Raw genomic sequence first — 13,855 nt, 5'->3', positions numbered from 1 at the left:
ATGAGAGGAAACAGAGATGGGTGGATTTTGACAAGTCACCTCATTCATTCACTTCCTCTTGGACTGAGGCAGGATCACGTGCACTTAAACCATTGCAGCACCATCAAAACAGGGTAAAAAAGGAGCATCTGAAGTTAATACGGAGAAGTGAAATGACAGACTTCATCTGAAGTTAATATGGAGAAGTGAAATGACAGACCTCATGTAACTTGAGATTTGTTTATTCTTTTAATTGTTATTAAAGATAGTTCCAAGGAAAAATCCAGATCTTCCCAATGTCAGAGAGTGCATGAAACAGAAAATGTAGGCCTGGCCACTTGTAATGCTCTGGCACATTAAATCATTTCTCTCACTACAGATAATCAAATTTCAAAGGGTTCTAGATGTCTTAAGGCCCTCTTACCACTTTTAAGAATTCAAGTATTTTATAAAATGTTCATAATTTAAGAAACCACAGCTTTAAAAATGGTGTTGAGAGGCTCAGTTTGGTCTCTTTATCATGTCTTACTAATGCCACTTGCCAGAAAGGAACAGTGAATGTTTCCAGACTCATTTTGTCTTAAAAGAGAGTGTCAGTGTTAACATTTTATACCACTCTTCCCTCAGTTTTTTTCTGTTTTTCACTAGTTATGCCTTTTTTACCACAATGCCCTCATAAGCAATATGGCCGCATGTATCATTAGGAATTCACTAGGCCAAGTGGAAATCAACCCTAGGCTAGGAAAAAATTCCATTCAAGGAGAAGTTTATTTCAGATTCTGTGGAAACTCTTTTTTTTTTTTTTAGTCTGGTAAACTGAACTTGTGAGTTTTCTGGAGAACTGTCAAAGGTAGATAGATGTGTGAGGAGCAATACTTGGCTCCAAAAAAGCACATAGAAAAGAGGAGAGTCCACTTTTAGATATCTAAAGCCTAGGTTCCTGGAGTGTTTCGATTGGCTCTGGGGGTCTGGATAGAGCTTGGCTCAAATGAAATTGTGCTAGGAAAGAAGTGGCAGAAGATAATGATAGGGAAAGGTTTTTTTCTTTCTAACTGTTAGCTTAAAGAAAAGGAAGGGAATGTGCAGAGTAATTTATAATTGAGGTCATAATCAGGCGAGACTGAGAAAGATTCAGTCACATGTGCTGTGAAATACAAAGACAGTATTTCTGATGGGAATAGTTTTACCCATTTTAATGAAGTTCATTACTTGGGGTTGGATGAAGTATTTACTGATGTCCAAGGACAGGATGTTGCCCTGTCTCAGAGAGAGACATATTTTAGAGCTGCTTTTGACAGTAGAGGTAAAGTACTGAAAAAACAGAATGCATATTGCCACTTTTTAGAGCGCTTGTCTGGCTTGAATCCACAGTGTTAGAAAGAACTCCAAATTAAGAAAACAGGTGCAATATGTCTAAAAGCGTTTAGGTGCCTAACTGTCTCTGAAAACAGTATGAGCTGTTGAAGAACTTGGCAAGTTTGATAAATCTTAAAAGGACACGACATTCTTATACATACCAGATCTTAAACCACTACCCAGTATTGAAGGATGTTGTTAAAATAGCTGCTACAATCTATTCCAGAGGTGGCTGAATTATCATGAAGATAGGCTGTGTGCCAGACTCCCTGCATCAGCAATGTAAGGTTACATATGATAACTCCCATTTAGCAAGACGGTTTTAAATGGGTGTTATTAGGGACACACAATTAGGAATGCTCGCACATAGTGACTATAGCTGGGCTGGGCTGGGGCCAGCCACCGAGACTGAGGAGTCTGTCACCAGGGTGACACCAGCCCAAGGCTCCAGATGGAAAGTATGATCAGGAAGATGTTGAAATCAAGGCTACCCCAAACCAAAGAGCGAACCAAGAACAAGTTCAGAAAATCAGATTGGACTATGAGGCAAAGTCCTGGATAAAGACGAATCAAGCCTATAACAAGATAAAGCAGATTAGTCAAAAGGTGGGAACAGCGTAGAAGATTTAGACACAGCCAAATAGGATGCAACACAATGGAAATAATTTGTGGGGTTGCCTCCTGTACCTGAAATCAGAAACATACAGCAGCCCTCAGCTAGTCTGCCTTATCAGCACGCTGGCTGTGTAGATGAGTGATTCAGCCCAGTTCCTGCTAACAGTGCTTGATTGCCTTACCAGGGTCTGACAGAGGCCGATATGTGTTTAACTCAGTTTTATTCATCTGGTCTAGATATTTCAATTTACATGCAGGGAAAATTTGTATAATGGAATCAATAGACCTCTCAAGTTTCTTTTCTTCCATCTTACGAAATCGTCTCTGTCTCAGGTCTTGGGACAGGAGTGAGGTTTGCGTATGTGATGAGGGAGTGCACCATCTTGCAAGGCTCCTTTGGCTGCAGGACTATGTTACAGTCCTTGCGGTCTCCAAGCTCTCCTGCCAGATGTGTTCACAGATCACAACGATCTCTGTTCAGGGCCACAAAGCAGAAAAGTTTCTGTTAACAGCAGTGACAGGGAGATAGTCCTTGCTGTGAAGTAGATGAGCACCAGTTGTTTGAATTTCATCTCAGTGTGAGACATAACAGGTCTGTAAATATGAATAACAGCCATTCCTGAAATGTGGCCACGTCAGAAGTAGAATGTAGCTATGAAATCTGTGCGTAGACCAAAAGTAGGTATATGCTTCAACAGCTTGCTGATTTGCAGGGTCTGTAATTGCCAGGGGATGTGAGAAGGTTAGACTATAAGCTTAACTAAGGCATACCGTAGAAGTCAGGCAACCATACTGTAGTAAAGATGCAGTAATATCAGTATAAGTGTGCTTTATGCAGATGTTGCTAGTCCAGCATAGCTATAGGAGTAAGGTAGTGTGGTTCAGGATACGTTATACCAGGGTTACTGCTATCTGCAAGCATGTAACTGCTTTGGTTTTAAAAATCAAAACAAACCCCACACAGCTAACTAAAGTAATTGTTATGGCTTAAAATCATGGTGTAGACCAGAGCAAAGAATAAACATGCTATATATTTTCTATGTCAGTTCAACACCTTAGGCAGTTCTCAGTAATTAAACTGTAAAGAAATAAAAAATGTTTTTGGATCCAAAATGTTTTAATAGCCTTACTACTAGGTATGTGGGAGGAATATATGCGAGTAAGAAACGTTGGTAATTGATCAAATATAAAATATAACATTTCTGTTTTAAAAATAGGCATGTGATGAGAAAATAAAAAATATTTATGATGTCAAACGACTTTTAAATCTTTAAATTCCCCACATACCTTCTAGGATTATAGTAACCTGTGGAAGGTCATTATAGTTATAAAGGAAAAGATTAAATAAGCACTTAAGCAGACATAAATAAAGCAGACAGGTTAAAAGCTATTAAATTGAACAAGACTAGAGGGAAACCTAATCAGCGTTGTAAAGGAATTCAAACTAAAATAGAAGGAAGTCAACACAATGTTAGGAATGGATAATGGGATGTAGCAGTTTTGGAAGTAAAAAATTGTATGAAGTCCCAAGTCATTTTACCACACAGAAAGTTCTTAGGTTATGAGGAGAAGCACAAGGAATTCATGACAGTAAAGTTTCTATAGGAAGATCTGCGTTTTTTCCTCCCCCTAAAAACATGAAGGAAAAGAAAAGACTATAATAAGATTAAGAGGAGATGATAAGGTAATATGGTTGAAAACTATAACTTGAAAGCCAGTAACTCGAAGGAGGCCTAAAGGAACAGCCTGCCAGGGTGCTTCCTTCCACAACTGCTCAACTGGAGAGTGGGACAAGGCTATGACCCAGCTATAAAGGAAGAAAAAGGGGAGGCTAAAGAAAGGATTTCAGAATGGCGTATGATTCAAGGGTAAGCATTCTTCCTAGGAAAATGTCTGCGATGGCAGGAAAGTGCCATTTCTTAGCTTAGGAAACACTGAAAGAAAATAATCCAGTCATTTTGATCAGGCACACACAGGAAGAAATATGGCTTCTGGAAAGGTGTCAGTGAGGTCATGGAGACAGTGCTGTGTCTGTGCCTGTTGGGCCACTGCTAGAAATGCAGCTTGGTCTCTAAGCTTAAAACTTCACTCCTCTGAGGGAAAAATAAGTAGGCAATATGTCAAGGGAAAATAAATAAATAAAAGAAACATAATTTATTTTTTAGTAAGTCTTGTTTTCCAGAGAGGTAGCTTCACTGAATTCAGTGAGGGACAAACTCAGTGATAAAGCTGGTAAAATAAGGCATGGATTACACCCCGAGTGTGATTATTTATAAATATTTCTGTTTTTTTATATTTCTAATTATTTCTATTTCCTGACTTTTGCCTGAACAAAAAATAAACAAGAACATTTTGTTAAAGAGATCTCTATGCTCAAAAGAGACAAAAGTATGCATACTTTCTACAAAATGAAAACTATCATCTGATTGTGTAAACAAAAATTAAAAATGTTATGGAGGTTGATATTTAAAAATGTACATGTTGTTGTCATGCAAAGGTATCTCAGCAGCTCCATTCTCTATGTTTCAAGTCTGCCAAATCTGGATAAATGTTGACTTTTAATGGCAATTGATGTACCATTAGGCAGACATAGACGTTACTTAATTCAATAGCATCAATCAAACGCAAGTCGTTGCATTAATTAAATGTGCATCTGTTACAACTGATCATTTGGTTCTCCCCGATTTTAATATGCCATTTTTTGCCAACATGTTTACTGGAAATATTACAACATCTACCTATGCTACAAAAACCCAAAGGGCCTATTTATCTGGTTCAACTCTATTCTTGTTTAAACAGAGGGTTATACGGAAAGCAAAGGGTTGCCATTTCCCCCAGAAGCCAGGTCTAAGATTTGACTTAAGACTATAGCAAATCCGTGAGTGAGAAAGAATGCTTTTCTACAAGCCACTTAAGTCATCCCCAGCAAAACGGCTTGCAGTGGCAAAGATGCACCAAGAAACAACAGCCACAGCTGCTGTGGTTCAATAACCCTAGACTCAGGAAGAGGGGGCTTAGCATCCTGATTTTATTTTCTGGGCATGCTATGATTTGATGTGGATTTAACAAAGGTAGGGCTAGGAACTCAAACAGTGGAAGGAAATCAAACTAAACTTAGGCAAAGAATGCTTTGTCCTGCTACAGATTTAGCCCTCAGGTGATCAGGCTCTGCATGCTTTTAATTTCACCAGCTAGGGGTATTAAAAAAAAAATGCTCAGAGAACAAACGCGTCTGAATATTGGGCATGACACAAAACGTCACGAACGCTTAAAGCTGCGGGTCCTTCAGCCAAAGGGGGAAGATCTGAAGGGAATGAGTGTTTTTTGTCAGTTCGAGGGTGAGAATGTCCCTGCATAAACAAAAGGCTCGGGATTGGACGTCTTATTAGGCAAAAAGGCGGGGGGGGGGGGAGAGAGAGAGTTAGATCTGCCCACCAGGTTGTAAATCTGCAGGCTGGCAGGGAGGAGAGGAGCCGCAGGCGAGCGGAGCGTGTGCGGCGGCGGGAGGCGGGCAGGGAGGCCGGCGGCGGCGGCGGCGGGCGGGCGGGCAGGGCGGCTGGTGTGGGCTGTTTGGGCCACCGGAGCCAATCGCGAGCTGGGGCTTGAGCCTCTTCTGCTCGGGCAGCGGCGGAGCGGAGCCAGCGCCGCGCTCCCCGCGGCAGCCGGGACCCTGCGCGGCGCGGCGCCCCCTCGCCTCGCCTCGCCCGCTGCCCTGCGCGCCTATGGGCATCCGCGGCCGCCCGGCCGAGCAAGGGCTTCGCACCGCCGCCACCAGCACCGGCAGCAGGCGCCGGCCGCGGCTCCTCGCCGCCGCCGCCTCCTCTCTGGATCTATAACTGGCCGGACGGAGCGGGCTGCGGCCCCCTGCCCCATCGCGCTGCAGGTACGGGGCAAAGCGGGGCCGCGGGCGCGCTGCGGGCGCGCACGGCGCTGCCCGTTCGGCCGCTGACTCCCTCCGCTCTCCTCACCCGCTTCGGCGTGCCGCTCGCTCCCGGTGGGAGGTGAAGGGGAAGGTGCAGCGCCCGCGCGTCGCTGCTGCCCGCGGGCGCGGAGGGCCGGCAGTGACAGCCCGGGGCCGCCCGGCAGCGCCTGGGGCCGCCGCAGCCGCGCAGCGCCGCCCGGGCGGCCGCTCTCACGTGCGCGCCGCGGGCTGCGGCTGGCGGTGCCGCCCGCGGACAGCGGCGCGGCTCGGTGCGGCGGCGGCGGCGTCCGCGCTGCGCCCGCGGGGCGTCCCCGAAGGCGGCGACAGCATCGACGGCAGCGGGCTGCCAGCGGCGCCCGCGTCCCGCCGCTTCGCCCTCGGCCGCTCGATAAGATAAGTTAACCGAATGGCCAAATCCCTTGCGGTTTGAAGTAGCAGGCAGCGTGTCCGTCCCTCCTCCATACTCCCTCCCAAGTAAAAAACGGGGGGGAAAAAAAAAGTCCCCATGCTTGAAACCTGTGCCCCTTTGTACCTTTCTTTCTTTGCTTTGGGTTAATGATGGTTTGTGATTATGAAACCCCATGAGGGATCAGCTCCAAGAGCAAATAGCATGGCTTGAAGTCATGAGTTGGAAATCTATGTATGTATATATATGTATGCATACACTGTTTTTTTCCCTTGCAGATAAGGTTTATAGTAATACAAACACATGTCTGTCTCACAAGGAGCTCTCGCTTGACTTTCTGCTAAAGCTAGCGTAATATTTGCACTTTCACAGGTCTTGCGGAATTGGAGTCACAGGTCTTAGAAAAATTGCAGTGGCATTTGGCTGAACAACTCTTATTTTTAGCATGCTATTGTGAAAGTGGTTATATAACTTTTGGTGGATTTTTGAGGGCCAAAATCAGCAGCTCATAACAAGTTAAACCTCTCATTTTCAGAAAGAGGAGAAAGAAGTTGAACGAAAGCCCAATGAGAACAGTTGGGTGAACTTCAGTCCTAACAAATTTCTCTGGCCAGCATTCCTATAAGGGAAACCTGCAGGTTAAGAATCCACACGGTCCTCCTGAGAATAGCGTAGCAACAGGTGCAAGAACAAGCAGTGTCTGCTCAGAGTCCTAATTAGCAAGCTGTTTATCAGGCCACTTCAAGGCTATTTCATACTAAACCAACATCCCTTCAGGCTTCCTACTTCTCACCACTGCGGATACAATGCAGGTACTGTGTTTCCTTAGGGGATTTATTTGTTGTTAAACTCCAAGAAGTACACACTCTCCGAAATATTTATTTAGAATGCCTGTTTTATTTTAATGCAGATGCTTCACTTGCTGAACTTGGTGCATAGTTTTCAGCCTGGCCTTTCCTCATCTCTTTTCCAAATGTTAAAATTAAGGAGAAATAAAAATGCTCTAAGATTTTAAAGGAGAGCCCTTGGAGAATGATTTAATAGAAGTGAGGCGCAGCAATCTGCTCGATACTGAGACTTAGGACACCAGGGTTCTGTTTCAGTGTTCAAGGCTTTGAGAAAGGGACTTGCCTTTCTAACTTTTCTTACATGACCCTCGTGAAGTAAAGTACCATCATCCAAGAAGCGCGGTTAAGCCCTAAATTCTAAAAAATCTGTGCGTGGTTACTGTGCAACTAAAGAGAATGGAGCTGTTTGTTAAATCTGTGCTGTAGAATGAGTGAGAAATTGAGCAGGTAGAATTCTGCCTTCTCGCATGTGTTGCAGCCTGCCGTGTGTGCAAAGCTCAGGTACTCCAGGAGAAGGTATGTCTGGTAACAGCCTTCTCTTGCAGGATGGATGCGTTCGTAATTGCTTCAGTAGGAACTCTGAAAGGGTGGCACAATGTTAAAAATCCATTAACCTCGTATTTTGAGCTGATTGATTTAACTGATGTATTTGCTTTTCATTTATCTTTTAAATAGACTTTACGGTCACGAAACATGACTTTTAATGTGGCATGCGATGCTGCTGAATTAAGGAGAGGGGTTTTTATTGTTTTGTTTCTTTCCATAGTATCAGGTGAAGGTAAAAGTTAATCTGAAATGCCAGCTGGACACCTAGATAAATCTTGTCCTTTGGAAACTGTTTGATTTCTGTCACCATTTGTCAATGCCTATGACAGCATAACTCAAGTTGATCCAGATCATCCTCTTATGTAATAAATAGTTTTGTCCTGTTTTTGTTTTACTTGATGAATTTGATAACAGGTAAATTCCAATTTACCAGTGTCTGATGCTTGTGCTAGAATTATTTCAACATAAATTTAGTGGAAGTGTGTATAGTACTATGAAATTGGGGAGTCACTGCTGATCTGAAGAGTCTCTTCCAGAACAGCACAATAAGCTCTTTTGCTTCACTCTCACAGATGCTCTTTGGGCTGCTTGTCCATTTATATTAACGTTGTGATTCATATCAGGAGCGCACTTCTAATGCCAGTCTCCCAGTTATTCCTGCTTACTGTCCATCTCACATATATCTCGTAGTGGGCCAACTGGATTCCTTTAGGATGAATCTGAACTGGAAGATGTGCTTGAGTCACTGCTGGAAAATCAGTTCATGGGGCTGGGCTAGAGCTAGTCTGAAGTAAAACCCTATAAAATGCATATAGCATTGACATGCTTCAGCACTTAACTGTTTTGCTCTGTTCCGACTGGGCTATGCTACTTGCTAACATACACATAGCCAATTTGCAACAGAGTAATACTGATGCCCTGTGCAGTTTGAAGCCGATTCTGTGTCTTTTCCAGGGTCTTGGCTGTTCCCTGCTTCTTGCTCCATTTCTTACAGACCTTCTTACAAAGGACTTCCTTCTAGCTCAGCAAGAGCAGACTCTACAGCAAACTGCAGCTGCTCTAGTTTTACATGCATGCACTGAGCTCTCTTCAGTTCTAAAAGACGATCACTAATCATCAATTTTTATTTAATTATTTATTTTCTGGCATGTGATAGCAGACTGCTTCTTGAGTGAGAATTTTGAATAATGAAGCCTTGTGCTTGTCTGGTGAATGTGGACGCGGCAGTTGCGTTTAGAAATGGACAACTGATGTTTCTCTATTTTTGTTTGTCTGTCATTGGCTGTAGCCCTGGTGCGTAGAAGGTTCACAAGGCTGTGTTTGTGTTCCTCATTTCATTTGGGAGTGGTGAAAAATGTTGGCTTCAAACTCAAAAGCTGTCATTTAGAAATGTTCTGTGTTCTGGCTGACTACATTTCCCATGCTGCACCATTAGTATCCCTTTGCGCAAGGTGCCCTGCGTGTTGGTGATTCCTGGGTCCCAATATATCATGGGTAAGAGGCTAGCCAGCTGCTACAGGCAAGTGGGCATGTGTGATGCCCAAACAGATGTTTAAAAACATCCACTCAAAACTTAAAGTTCCTGATTAAAAAAACCCCAAACAATGAGTTTTCTTTTGTGTGTGGCTTTTTTTTTTTTAACCTGCAGTTTTCACTTTAAAGCTGAAAAATCTTCATTTCTCTGAGTGTTTAGTGATTTAGCTGATTTTCTAAGTTTTTTTTTTTTTTGTGTAGTTTGTTTGGCTTTGTGGCAATTGTTTTAAATAGAAAAAGATTTTGTTAATTGTAAACTGTTATCTTTTGTGTGAAAACATTTCTGACTGGCAAACACATTATTGGATCAATTAGAGATCAGATCCTTTTTATTCAGTAGTAGAAGATGGTTGCCATTGCTGCAAAAATTAGACTGTAGTGTCTGAAGTATTGACACTTCAATTTTCCACACATTTCCCTAGGAATCATGATGGAAATCATAGAGTTGTATGTGTGAATGAGCCAAAGATACTTCTTGTTCTGGATCACTGTGAATGCGCCAAGGCTGCTTGGAGAATGCAGAAAAAATGATGCTGTTCAGAACAATAGGAATTGAATAATAATGGAGCTTTTCCCTCTCAGAAGACTACTTCTGTTACGAGAGCTTGTCCAAACATTCCAGTGCATAGCTGCTCTGTGCGCTGAAGTACAGGTTTTAGAACATCTTGTGTAGCTTATGGATATGTCACCTGAAACCATGATACTTCTTGTTCTCTATGCATTAAGCCTTTTATTACCAGCTTTTTAAGAAGATTTTTGCAGCTCACAGAAAGGAAAACAGACCATAAGAATCTATCTTGCACTAGGACTTCAAAACATAGGACAATCTAGGTTTCAGTATCACATATGATACAATCACGGAAACTGCAGTTGTAAACTGCCTTTGTCAAAAAGTCGTCTTACAGGATCTACTTTTCACGTTCATTTTTTTCTTCTGGACATAGCTATGAGATTTTGTGTATATTTTTTCTGTTTTTGCAGTCTACATAATGCCTATAAAAGTTGGACTAGTGTATTTTAGATTAGTTAGGAAACTAAGGGGAATTTACTCAGGTCAGTTTTTCATAGAGGCCACACTTCAATATAGAATTAGTTATGTTGTATATACATGTTGTACTTAGAAATAGGCATGTTATTATCTTTACTAAAAGCTTCTTCATAGAAAGAAGAGAGTACATTTTTCTGTCGTTCCAAACATTTTTAAAGCCATTATTGTATAGGAAGTGAGGTTTTGAAGAACCTGTCATTTGTAATGATAATAGGAGGAAATTGAAATCATGATACATCCAAGTACAAAAAATCTCATAAAGATTACATTTCTGCTTATACTGTGCTAAGGGAGTGGGAGAACTGAAAGGAAAATATGCTATTTACCCTCCAAATTTCATTTTGGAAACAATTTTTATTGAGTGCGATGGAGAATGCACAACTATAACATCAGACTATGGATTTAACAGCAATAAATCCTAAAAATTTCCTAAATTTTTAACATGGAAAACTTTGAAACAGTACTTGCAGAACTCATGCAGAATGAGTCATTGACTTTGTCTTGCACAAACACTTCTTAGAGTTGGAAAACCATGCTGAGCTGGTGCTGCAAGTGAACTAGCTGCCTTTCTTCATTTGTATGTAGTTTTGTTACAGATTGCAGCCCTATGTAGTCTATATTACTATGCTTAAGTGCCATTATGAAAGCACTTAATAGCCTGATATTCTAAAGTAATGCTAATAGAACAATAAACACCATTGTTGTAAAAATTCTGCATGACCATTTCTGGCAAGAAACAGCAGTTTTTTTCCTGGTGTAAATCCTCAGACCTAATCTCATTTCCAGTGAGACCAAAACACTAGTCTGGCTTAGAGTCGAGCAGGATCCTGCCCATAAATCTGGCCAGTCTCCATGCTGATAACATCGGGAAAGTAGTCATTTAAGAAAATGTGGGAGTGATTGGGTTAGAGGCGTAAATAATGGGTCAGAGCTCCTATCCAAAAAGAAAACATCCCAGCTCTCAGGTGTCCGACATCTTTGCTCTAGGCATGATTTTTGTTATGATCTAACATAGCAAAATGTTGATTTCTGTTGTTGATTTCTGTTCTGTCAGCATCATCTGGAGTGAATGTCCTTTCCTAGGAACAACAAGAGGTTGACAGGCAGGGAGTATATGAACACATACTGTATTGCTATTGCATTACTTACTAGGTACATCCAGTATAGTTCCCTAAGGAATGGTGACTGCTATCGCTCATATTTTAGATTTTAATTTGTTCCCTGGCTTTCAGATTTCTACGCTCAACGGATTTATACTAGGCATATTTATAGACTCAGCTGTATATTCTTCATTAGTAAAGCCCATAGAAATTTTGCCTGTGACTTCAGTGAGAACAGCTTTTGTCCAGATAAAAAGCGAACACTTACAAACTGAAACAAGTTATAAGCGCCTTAGATGCTGTATAGGCAAGAAAAGATTGTTGATCTCTCTAATGTTGCTGTTCCTTACTAGCGCTGATCCTTAGGTAAAGTCATAGCACAGGCTATCTGTAGCTGAAGATGCAAATAGCACTTAAACTGTTTGTTGGAAAAAGAATAATTTTCTTCAAAAATTACAGAAAAGAAGATGAGAATAGTAATAATGTGTTATTTATGTTATATGTAATGATCCTTTTTCTGCAGGATCCCTGGAACACCTGTGTGAATTGCATACAGTAAGAAATTGAACTGGTTGCTGTGATCTGAAGCTATCTTGCTTTGAGGTTTTCAAAGTCTTCTGTGTCAGTTACATGAAGTTATTGAACAGCACAATTGAGTTTATTAATTTTTTTAACTGTAAGACAAAGCCCACCTTTGTCTACTAGAAATTCTTTCCAAATGAAGAGAGGCTTTAAATACAAATTGTACCACAATAAATCCCATTTGGTGTTCTTTAACCAGCTTTTTTTTTTTTTTTTTTTAAAAAGTCCTCTGCACTTGATTTTCTTTCTTCTTGAAAGAGCACTGAAAAAAAAAATTGTTATACGCTGCAGTCTGTTTTCAGAATTTTATATCCAAAGTGCCAGTTACTTATCCTTCAACTTAGGTAGACTTCTTCCAACTAGAAAAATATTTTTAATGACAGTATTTTAATAGCTGCCTTTAAAAGTATAGTACATGCAAACACTATTTTGAGTACCCATCAGAAATTGCCAATCTTCTCTTTATAAAAATAGTCTTGTTTTTTTCAGTTTAAACTCTAATATTTTATAAAACTTAAGTTCCTTTGGAAACAAGTTTATTGTACCATTGCAACTTGAGCCCAGTTCTTTTCTGGACATCTCTTAGGCTTCTTTAAAAGAAGGATATGATATTACAGGAAGAATGTTACTCTTGTTTGCCAGAGAGCTTTACTATGTTTACTATAATAGGATTAAAGGAAATTTGAAAGTCAACGCTAGCTCAGTGGGAAATTGATAAACACACGTTGTACTTGCAGGAACACTCTGCCCAGTAGTATTAGGAAATTTATCACTCTATTTATTTAGCAGTTCAGACTTTATCCGACAAACAGATTCGTTGTCCATTTAAAACTGTGCCAGACTTTGAAAGGCTTTACAATATGGATGTGATTTGCAGAATCTGAACTATTATCCTGGCATAGCCATCTCATGCGGCTTAGAATTGGGACTCTTATACCGTAGACTCTCAAAATAAGGAGTCTGTAGCTTATGGATCCTATTGCTTTCCAAAGTCTGCGGTTTGATTCCTGGCACTTCTGGTTAGATCAAATATTATAGCCACAGTCATAAACAGTGATTTTTCAGAATCTGCGCAAGCTAGACTAGGGTGTAGCTCCTTGGAAAAATTATTCTGGAAGAGGCAAAAACAGCAATATCTCTGGATCCATATCTGGTGTTGGCAGGCTCTTCTGTTAGAAGTGATGGCAGTCCAGTCTTGTAGTTACTAATGTTTGTTTATTTGTGCCACAGCCAATGTTTGAGCTAGAGAGTGAATTCTAGAGAAAGAAAAGGCCACAGGGATAACTTTCCATTCCTGAATGCATGTTAAAAGGTCATCAGATCTGCCTTTTTACATGGCTAGAAATGCTGCATAAGAGTAAACTAAAACAAAGTAATTTTCCTATGAAATGTGTGCAGGAAGTTATTTGGGAAATATCGGAACACATAATAACAATGCACTACATAAGCCACTGTGGTAAGTGTTTTCGTCACCTCCACAATGGCAGAGGTCTTGCAAAAGTGGGCAGCTACTTGCAGTGTACTTCTGAAAACCAGAAGAGGCCAGCAGGCAATTCCCAACATGAGCTGGGAATTAGTAGGAACTGCTGGATGATAATAACCACTACTGATTATAGAAACTATTGCTATGAGCTGTTGATGCTGTGTATAGTAATGCAAGTATTTGACGGATAGACAGTCAGGCAGATTAAGAAATTAAGAGACAATCAAGTTGCTAGGAGGAGAGCTAAGTGCAGAATGATCCATTCAGCGCAGGTTTAGACTTATGCCCAGTACTGACGCATGAAGATAACCATAGGCATTTGATTTCTAAGCTGCTCTCAGCTTTGGAATTTTTTAGAAGAGAGCCTAGAAAGCAAGGACTGTTTTTGTATGAAATTCATGGATTTATATGCTTTTCACAAAGTAACCCCCAAATAC

At 41.1% G+C, this 13,855-nt stretch overlaps 1 protein-coding gene across 7 annotated transcripts in view; it reads left to right on the top strand.

The window, feature by feature from the left end:
• The first annotated feature begins 5,263 nt into the window (after positions 1 to 5,263).
• GREM2 (gremlin 2, DAN family BMP antagonist) overlaps positions 5,264 to 13,855 on the top strand; it is a 40,165-nt gene continuing 31,573 nt past the window's right edge. For 3 of the 7 annotated variants that reach the window (XM_068939265.1, XM_068939268.1, XM_068939263.1), the window contains exon 1: positions 5,584 to 5,833. The gene's annotated coding sequence lies outside the window, so the exon portion shown is untranslated. Of the gene's footprint in view, positions 5,289 to 5,583; positions 5,834 to 6,353; positions 7,091 to 13,855 lie in introns of those variants that run through there. The other 4 variants (XM_009681110.2, XM_068939266.1, XM_068939262.1 and 1 more) reach the window with 4 other exon arrangements.

The sequence above is a fragment of the Struthio camelus genome, chromosome 3 (assembly GCF_040807025.1).
Source record: "Struthio camelus isolate bStrCam1 chromosome 3, bStrCam1.hap1, whole genome shotgun sequence".
Lineage (NCBI taxonomy): Eukaryota > Metazoa > Chordata > Aves > Struthioniformes > Struthionidae > Struthio > Struthio camelus.
Note: the sequence above shows the minus strand (reverse complement) of the source record. Positions and strands in the feature narration are given on the sequence as shown.